Source organism: Gossypium arboreum, chromosome 10, assembly GCF_025698485.1.
Source record: "Gossypium arboreum isolate Shixiya-1 chromosome 10, ASM2569848v2, whole genome shotgun sequence".
Classification (NCBI taxonomy): Eukaryota; Viridiplantae; Streptophyta; class Magnoliopsida; order Malvales; family Malvaceae; genus Gossypium; species Gossypium arboreum.
In genome coordinates this window covers 85,786,470-85,794,411 of record NC_069079.1, presented here as the reverse complement: position 1 = coordinate 85,794,411, position 7,942 = coordinate 85,786,470, and the positions used below count along the sequence as shown (strand labels likewise).

At 34.0% G+C, this 7,942-nt stretch overlaps 1 long non-coding RNA gene across 1 annotated transcript; it reads right to left on the bottom strand.

Moving 5' to 3' along the window:
• Nucleotides 1–525: 525 nt before the first annotated feature.
• LOC128281834 (uncharacterized) lies at nt 526–2,672 on the bottom strand. The gene is made up of 2 exons (XR_008272103.1): nt 2,549–2,672; nt 526–716 (listed from the first exon to the last, which is right to left on the bottom strand). It is a non-coding gene; the product is annotated as an uncharacterized LOC128281834 (long non-coding RNA).
• Nucleotides 2,673–7,942: the final 5,270 nt, after the last annotated feature.

The window sequence follows — 7,942 nt, the reverse complement described above, 5'->3', positions numbered from 1 at the left end:
TTTTGTTGAATGCATGAATAAACTCGAAATATTTTATTGAAGCATTGAATGATGCAATTGTGTTAATTGTTTCTTCAGCAATAGATGTGTTGTTGTAACACCCAAAACCCGGCTCAGACGTTATGGTCAGATCCGACATGCCACATCGAAGCGTTCAAAACATTTTATATTGTTGATCCAGAAAAACCTACTTAGTGTTTTAAAAGATAATTTCATTATAGGTTAAAGTGAATGGAAGCTGTGCACCAGGTAGGAAACCGGAAAAGAGAAGGTGAGTCTATCGGACTACTTAAGTACCAAGCTCCCTTCGGATCCAATCCTAGACATGCACACCGCCATTGCCACACCTTAACGTCATGTATATTTCTAGGAAACTGATTTGATTAAGCCATTTTTAGGAAAAGTGATTAATTTTGGAAAATACTTTCATTGCGGAAGCTTTGCTTGTTGTCGTGTTATTTTGAAATCAATTGTTGTTTTTTTTTGAAAACGCGCCGTAAAGCTATCCAATTTCAACAGTTAAAATAAGTAATACCTATCTTAGTAATACATATTAAAACCATCAAAAATAATTAAGCGGCCTTATTACATTTAAAAACCCAAACCTCAACGTAAATAATAGGATGTCTAGTTCACCAGAAGAAAACCAAACTTTCAGAATGGATGGCCACTCCAAATTCCCTCACAACTCCAAGCCCACTATGGTTGGGGATTTCCTGCGTGGATGAAAATAAAAGGGTGAGTTTGGGAAACTCGATGTGTAAGGAAAACCCATTCAAAGCCCAAGTCACTCAAGCCTATTGGGCCTAAGCCCATTCAAGTAATAATGGTCTTGGACGAGCCCTTTTCAGATTACAATAAACCGGGCCTTAGCCCTTATTTAGATAACAGATGGCCCATAGGCCCATTTCAAAATACATGCAACATCAATAACATATGCAAGCCCATTTGGGAGACTACTCAACCCACCAACCACTACACTCCACCCGTACCAGCCCTACACTCCATGTGGGAATAGCTCAACCCACCCAAATAGCACTCCACAATTGCGACCTTCTTTGCTCGATTAACAATAAATTGAGGCAAAGCCTCCAAGACGTGAGACAAGCCACTTTATGACTTCCTCCGTCAATATCCCAATCCCATGCATCGATAATAACAACATGGCATGCAAGAAATAACAACATCAAACATGCATTTAGGTCAATTTAACCTAGAGGTATTTGGTAATTTATCTACTAGGGGTAAAGCGTAAATTTTCCACTTTTAAAGGTATTTCAGTAATTTATCTATTTTAGGGTTTTTCATGCATATTCCTACTTTTCACGTACTAATGAATCACTACTGAGGGTTCTTACCGAATTGGGCTCGTTGGCCCATCATTCCAATTTTGGCCCATTAAGCCCAAAAATATCGAGGGCACGTAAATCATGCACTTTGCGGTCAAACATTGCGGCTTACCAAAAACATTAATCGATTTACCTCACAAGCATTCGCACACTCACAAATCTACAAAATACTGATTTTCGGCATTTCGGCTTTTCGACTTTTGCCGATCCAGACAAAGAAAGAGGGTGTTAGTTACACACCTGTTTGTGACGATATGCTAACGAGATCCACACATGAACTGTCTACAATTGGATTACTAACACATTAATCTAACTATTCAAATACGAACTACGTATTAACCCCTTACAATATTCGGCCAACCACACATACAGATCATAGTAAGCTTATAAGAAATCAATAAGCAACTCATTAACAAATTTTTGTCAATGTTTACCACATAATCATAATCTCATTGCAAGCTGTCTTCCTGAACAACAGTCACTAAATCATTTATAACTGGAGCTACGAAACTCCAAATCAACTGCCGTTAATTTTACCTGAAAATAGACTCATATATCTTCTATCCATTAAATTTTTAGACTTTTTGGTTTAGCCAATCAATACCAGAGTTTTCTTAAAGTTTCCCATGTTTCACTGTTTGACTAATCTGACCACTCTTCATTATGAATCAAATTTCTCGCTGTACAGAATTCAAAATATGTTCTCGTTTATTCCATTTGAGACTAGACTCATTAAGCTTTAATTACATAATTTATGCAGCTTCTAACTCATCTCCCACAATTTATGGTGATTTTCGAAAGTCACGTTACTGCTGTTGTCCCAAGCAGATTTATTACCAAATCACTCTTTCACACATACCTTGCATGCATGTTATTTAAACATGTATATCACCAATCAATCATCACATATCTATGATTTTACTTAAGTATAATCTCTATTTCATCACTTTAAAGCACAACATGTTAGTCGTTTTTTTCCCCTTAGCATCTAAGGCACATGCATGCTCATTTGTTTGGCTCAACTTCACCTATCTTCCATTTTTCATAAAAAGAACATGAAACAACAACCATTTCCTTCATTTTAATTCATGACCAAATGCTCACAACACAACCAAAAACCAAAATATGCTTCAAGAGTTAAGGTAGAATCAAGAAGAACTCATGAACATCAAGATAGAAGCAAACTACCATGAACTTACCTTCAATTTTTTTCCCCAAGTGACCGAACATTCAAGAGCTTTCTCCTCTCCTTTCTCTTTTCTAACTGTCGGGTATGATGAACAAAGATGGACAAAACTTTGTTCTTTTCACCCCTTTTTATTTTAATAAAATTTCATATTTCATCCATTTAATTCTTTAATACAAAAGACATGAAATGCCCATCATAGAACATTTACCTAAACCATTATCATGGAACATTTACCTAACCCATTATCATGGAATATTTACCTAATCCATTATCATGGAACATTTACCTAACCCATTATCAATTTGTACCAGGAATTATGGATATCAAGTGCTCATATTGTCTACAACAACATGATGGCTGGCCACTTCATGTAAAATGGGAGGTTTGTCATGCAAATCCTCCTATTTTGCACTCCTATTTATTTGGCCACTTCAATTTAGCCTATAGCATTTTCAAACATTTTCACATAGGTCCTATTTCATAATTTCACTCCCTTTTTCTTATGGAACAAAAATTAACTAAAATTACCGGGTTCTATCTTAGGCTTGGGCCTTCTAGAGGCCTACTAACATAATTAAACCTATGCCAATATTCACAGAATTCCCGAAAATTGGGGCGTTGCAGTTGTCTCGCATTCGAACATAACAATCAAGTCGGGTGTGTGGTGTCACAGATGATACTGCTGGTGAACTGATTCTACTTATTAATTTCTATTGCTTTGGTGCATCATTTCAATACTTCATTTGATTTCTTAGTTATAATTATGGTTGGTTATTGATGTAAACATTGATTATTTATTTACTTAATTATTTTATAAGTTAAGGTTATTTAGTTCATGGGAATATGCTGAGGGGGAGCTAAGGTTACTTGATGTTAGAACTTCTTGTGTTGTATATGTTTTGGTCAACAAATTGTTAAGGTGAGAGATTATTGAAAAATTTGGAAAGGGTAATTAAGTGCCTAAGAGAGTGCCCACTCCTTGTACCACTACAATAGGTTAAGGTAGTTTCCATATTTACGTTGTTCATAATTTATTGAACTGTGTTTATGGTTTGTGCTGATTATGTAGATGATATTTAGCTCATCAATGAAGATCATATCACTTGGAGAAACATATTTAGAGGATCAAATCAGATCACCTTGATCTAATCCCTTAGATCATGGATATTAGATTGGGTTGGAACGTTGTATTCTTTGCTACGAAGAGTTCATGTTTATCTTGTTCATTATTATTATATTGTATTCAACTTATAATATGATTGATTTATAGGGATTGTGATAGATCTTTCTATGTTAGCAAGTCTCGAAAACTATTTTATATAATTAAGAGACTTGTATAAATTATTGTACTGAAAAATTAAGAACTTAATATGTTCTAATGAGGAACTTTATGTAACACCCCTAACCCGTATCCGTCACCAGAACAGGGTTACGAAGCATCACCAGAACATTCAGAACATTTACAAATGATTCCTGTTAATTACTATTCATTTACTAAAATTATTCATAATGTCCCTTAAATGGACCCTAAAGGCCCAAATCGAGTATTATAATCGAGTGAGGACTTGATCGGGAACTCCAAGAATTTTTTGAAAAATTTTCTAAAATTTTCTTAGGTGCAGGGCTCACACGCCCGTATGGTCTAGGGACATGCCCGTGCTGCAGGCCGTGTTTGACCCCGTGTAACTCTCTGACTTGTGCTGCACAGCCAACCACACACCCGTGTGAGTAGGCCGTGTGATCAATTTAATTTTTAAAAATTAGGTGCAGGGTTCACATGACCAAGACACACGCCCGTGTTCTAGGCCGTGTAGCACACACTGCTGAGACACACGCCCATGTTTCTGCCCATGTGTTCAATTTTGAGTATTCTGTTTCTCAAATTTAAGATGCAGGGGACACACGGCCTAACTACACGCTCATGTACCAAGCCATGTGTCACACACGGTTTAGACACGTGCCCGTATGTCTACCCGTGTGGACAAAATGAAGCCATTTCTAGCTTCATTTTTCACCCAAAATTTACCAATATTTTGCACCAAAACTTACATCCAAATACCAACCAATCCAAGCATTATTTCAAGACCAATTCAAGCATTTGATTCAAGCAAATTTAACATCTAAATATGTTATAACATAACATACACATATGATTATAATCTTACCTTGGTTTAACCTAGGCATTAACATCATTTGACCACATACACTTAACATAACACATATGTGTTTATCATAATAACTTACTTTATAATGCCAAAATAGACCATTACTAGTCATTCCAATGGCTAGGTTAAAAACATCATTTTCTAGCCACTAATAGCCAAGTATCCCATACACGCCAATATATCAAAATGATTTTTACTATATATACCCAAAATAAGCTAGTAGATAATGTGATGATACTCAAACTGATCTCCAACCTTCGCGAGCTTCCGAGCACTATAAAATAGGAATTAAAACTTACCATTTTAATTTATTAACATTAAGCATTCAATAACATGCTTTTTCATCAATTTGGCAAATTTACCTATACACATACACTCAATCAAACAAGTTAGTTACATTAATGTTCACATAAACATCAAGTAAGCATAGATGAGCTCATCATACTATATTCTTTCAAGACATCATTTATTCCATCTCATAATTCTCATATTATGTCAAGTATTTTATCCTTTGAATCATTGAAATTCTGATGGATATTCAAATAGTACACTCAAGGTGTACAATTTAACAACCTTCCTATTCCTATTCAGGAGTACCCATTAGGGCACTAAATCGGAAAGCACACTCTCGAGCCTTATAACATATAACAGGATTACCAGTCCAGGCTAAATCCTAATTGCAACATATGCTCGAGAGGGATTATATCAGGATTACCAATCCAAGCTAAATCCTGTCAGCAACAATGCAGGACCTCATTCAGTAAGGAAATTTCGTTTATCTATCGAAATTCAATATTCAAACAGAATTTAACCCTTTTCAAACAATCTCAAGCATGAAATCATTTCTTATGTTATAACATTCTAATTAACTTACATAAATATAAAACACATTCCATACAACACAACATTCAATTTATCATATTTACAAGATCAATTAAGTTACATGAACTTACCTCGACACTTGTTCGTGTATATAAATCTATTAATCCGAAACTTTCTCTTTTCCTCGATCTAGCTTCGAATTTGTGTTATCCAGATCTATATAAATGAATTTATTCATCAATTTATCACATTTCACATTCATGTGGACTCAGGCAAAATTACCATTTTGCCCTAACTTTTTCATAAATTCCAATTTCGTCCTTAGGCTTTGAAAAATGAAATTTATGCAATTTACTCCCTATTCCAAGCCTAACCAAAATTTTACTATAAAATTTATAGCACATACATTCTATAAAATTTAGAATTTTTCTTCAATTTTCACAGCTTTACTTTTTAGTCCCCAAATCATGTTTTCATCAAAAATCACTTTGTAAAAGTTGTTTATCTATCGACAACCTTTCATTTTCTACCATAAATTTCAAATTTTTAGCATATTCATCCATGACCTAGTTTTCATACTTTGATAACTTTTCAAATCGATCCCCCAAATAGATAGATTAAGCTATCTCGGTTTCAAAAATATAAAAATTACTAAAAACGAGACAAGAAAACTTCCCAATTAAGCCAAGAAAGTTTTTTCTCTCTCTCCTAAGGTTTCCATGGGGATAAAGATGACATAAAATAAAATGATATTTTTTTATCATCTTTTAATTAATTAAATTAATTTAATTTCCAATTTAGTCCTTACCCTTTTCTAAATTTCCATGGATGAGTAACCAAAAATATCTACATACTTTTCTTTAATGGTCTAATTACCATATAAGGACCTCAAGTTTTGAATTCCATATCTATTTAATCCTTCTAGCTACTAGAATTTAACTTTTGCATTTTATGCGTTTTGGTCCTTCTCGTAATTAAACACATAATCGGTAAAATTTTCTTATTAGAATTTTCACATGACATTTTTAACATAATACGGACCATGTAATGAAATTAAAATAAATTTTATTTTCGGCTCGAATTTGTAGTCCCAAAACTACTGTTCTGATTTAACTGAAAATTGAGCTATTACATTTTATATCATATGTTTTAATAGTAAAACCTTTTGTGTTATGGTTTTACTTGCTAAGTTCACATGGGTGGACTTAGTGGTGAGAGTATCATGGGTGTGTGATAGATTAGGATAACTTGTTTTAAGTGTTGAAGATAATGAATAATTCTTACTAAGCTAGGCTTCGCAGACGTAGGAAAAATGAACTATGTAAACAATTTTTGTGTCATTTGTTTATTTTTTGTTTCACACAAGGCTTGTAAGAGACCCACTCCCTTAACCACTCCTTCCAAGCACATAACTTATATCTCAACATATAATTTAGAGCTTCAAGTGTTAAAGTAAACTCAAGTAATATTAGTTATTTATCAAGCTCACATCACTAAAAATGACCAAAATACCAGAAATTGCCATTTTGTATAAAAATTATGAAAATAGATCGAATTTTTAAAATTTATAGGAATGGGCCGATTTAGGTAAAACGCTTCTATTTACTTCTAGCTAAAAGCGTTTTCAAGGAAAACTCAGAAAAATGAAGCGCTTTCTACGTGTAACCACTCAAAAGCTTTCAGCTAGAAACGTTGATGAAAAACGTCTCCAGCAAAACGCGTTCCCCCCCTCCAATGGCTACATTTCCAATGGCTATTTTAAATAATCGGTGCCCCCCAACGGTAAAAAAAAAAAAAACTATAAACCCTCTACTAATTTCTCACAACATTCTCTCAAATTCTCTCTTAAATTTTTTACTAAAATTCTATTTCTATTTAAATTTTATTTTTATTAATATTTTCAAAAAGTATTTTTATTAGAAATTAATTTGTGTTTTGTATTATTAGCAATGGTCGAGTCACTAATCTGTATTGATGATAAGCACATTTCTATCAATCAATTGCAAATGGTAATAAAAAATTTTAATAAAATTTTTTTACTTTTTTATTTCATTGTTATATTTTAACTTAATATTTTTTTATGTAAATGGGTGGAAGATCAAATTTTACAATGCCATATTCGTAATCTACCCGGTTCTCCGTCACCGTTGATCAAACCATACTTGAGGGAAGCCAATTTTTGGCAGGTGGCCTTCGCAGGCCGAGGGTGTAAGTTGGACCCAAAACTTGCAAGCGCGTTGATGGAAAGGTGGAGACTTGAGACGCATACATTTCATCTTCCATGTAGTGAGTGTACTATCACTTTAGAGGATGTGCATTTACAGTTTGGGTTACCAGTAGATGGGTCGATAATCACCAAGTCTGTTTAGTCTATTGATTAGGGAGCTGTATATGGTGAACTTTTGGGTTCAACTCTG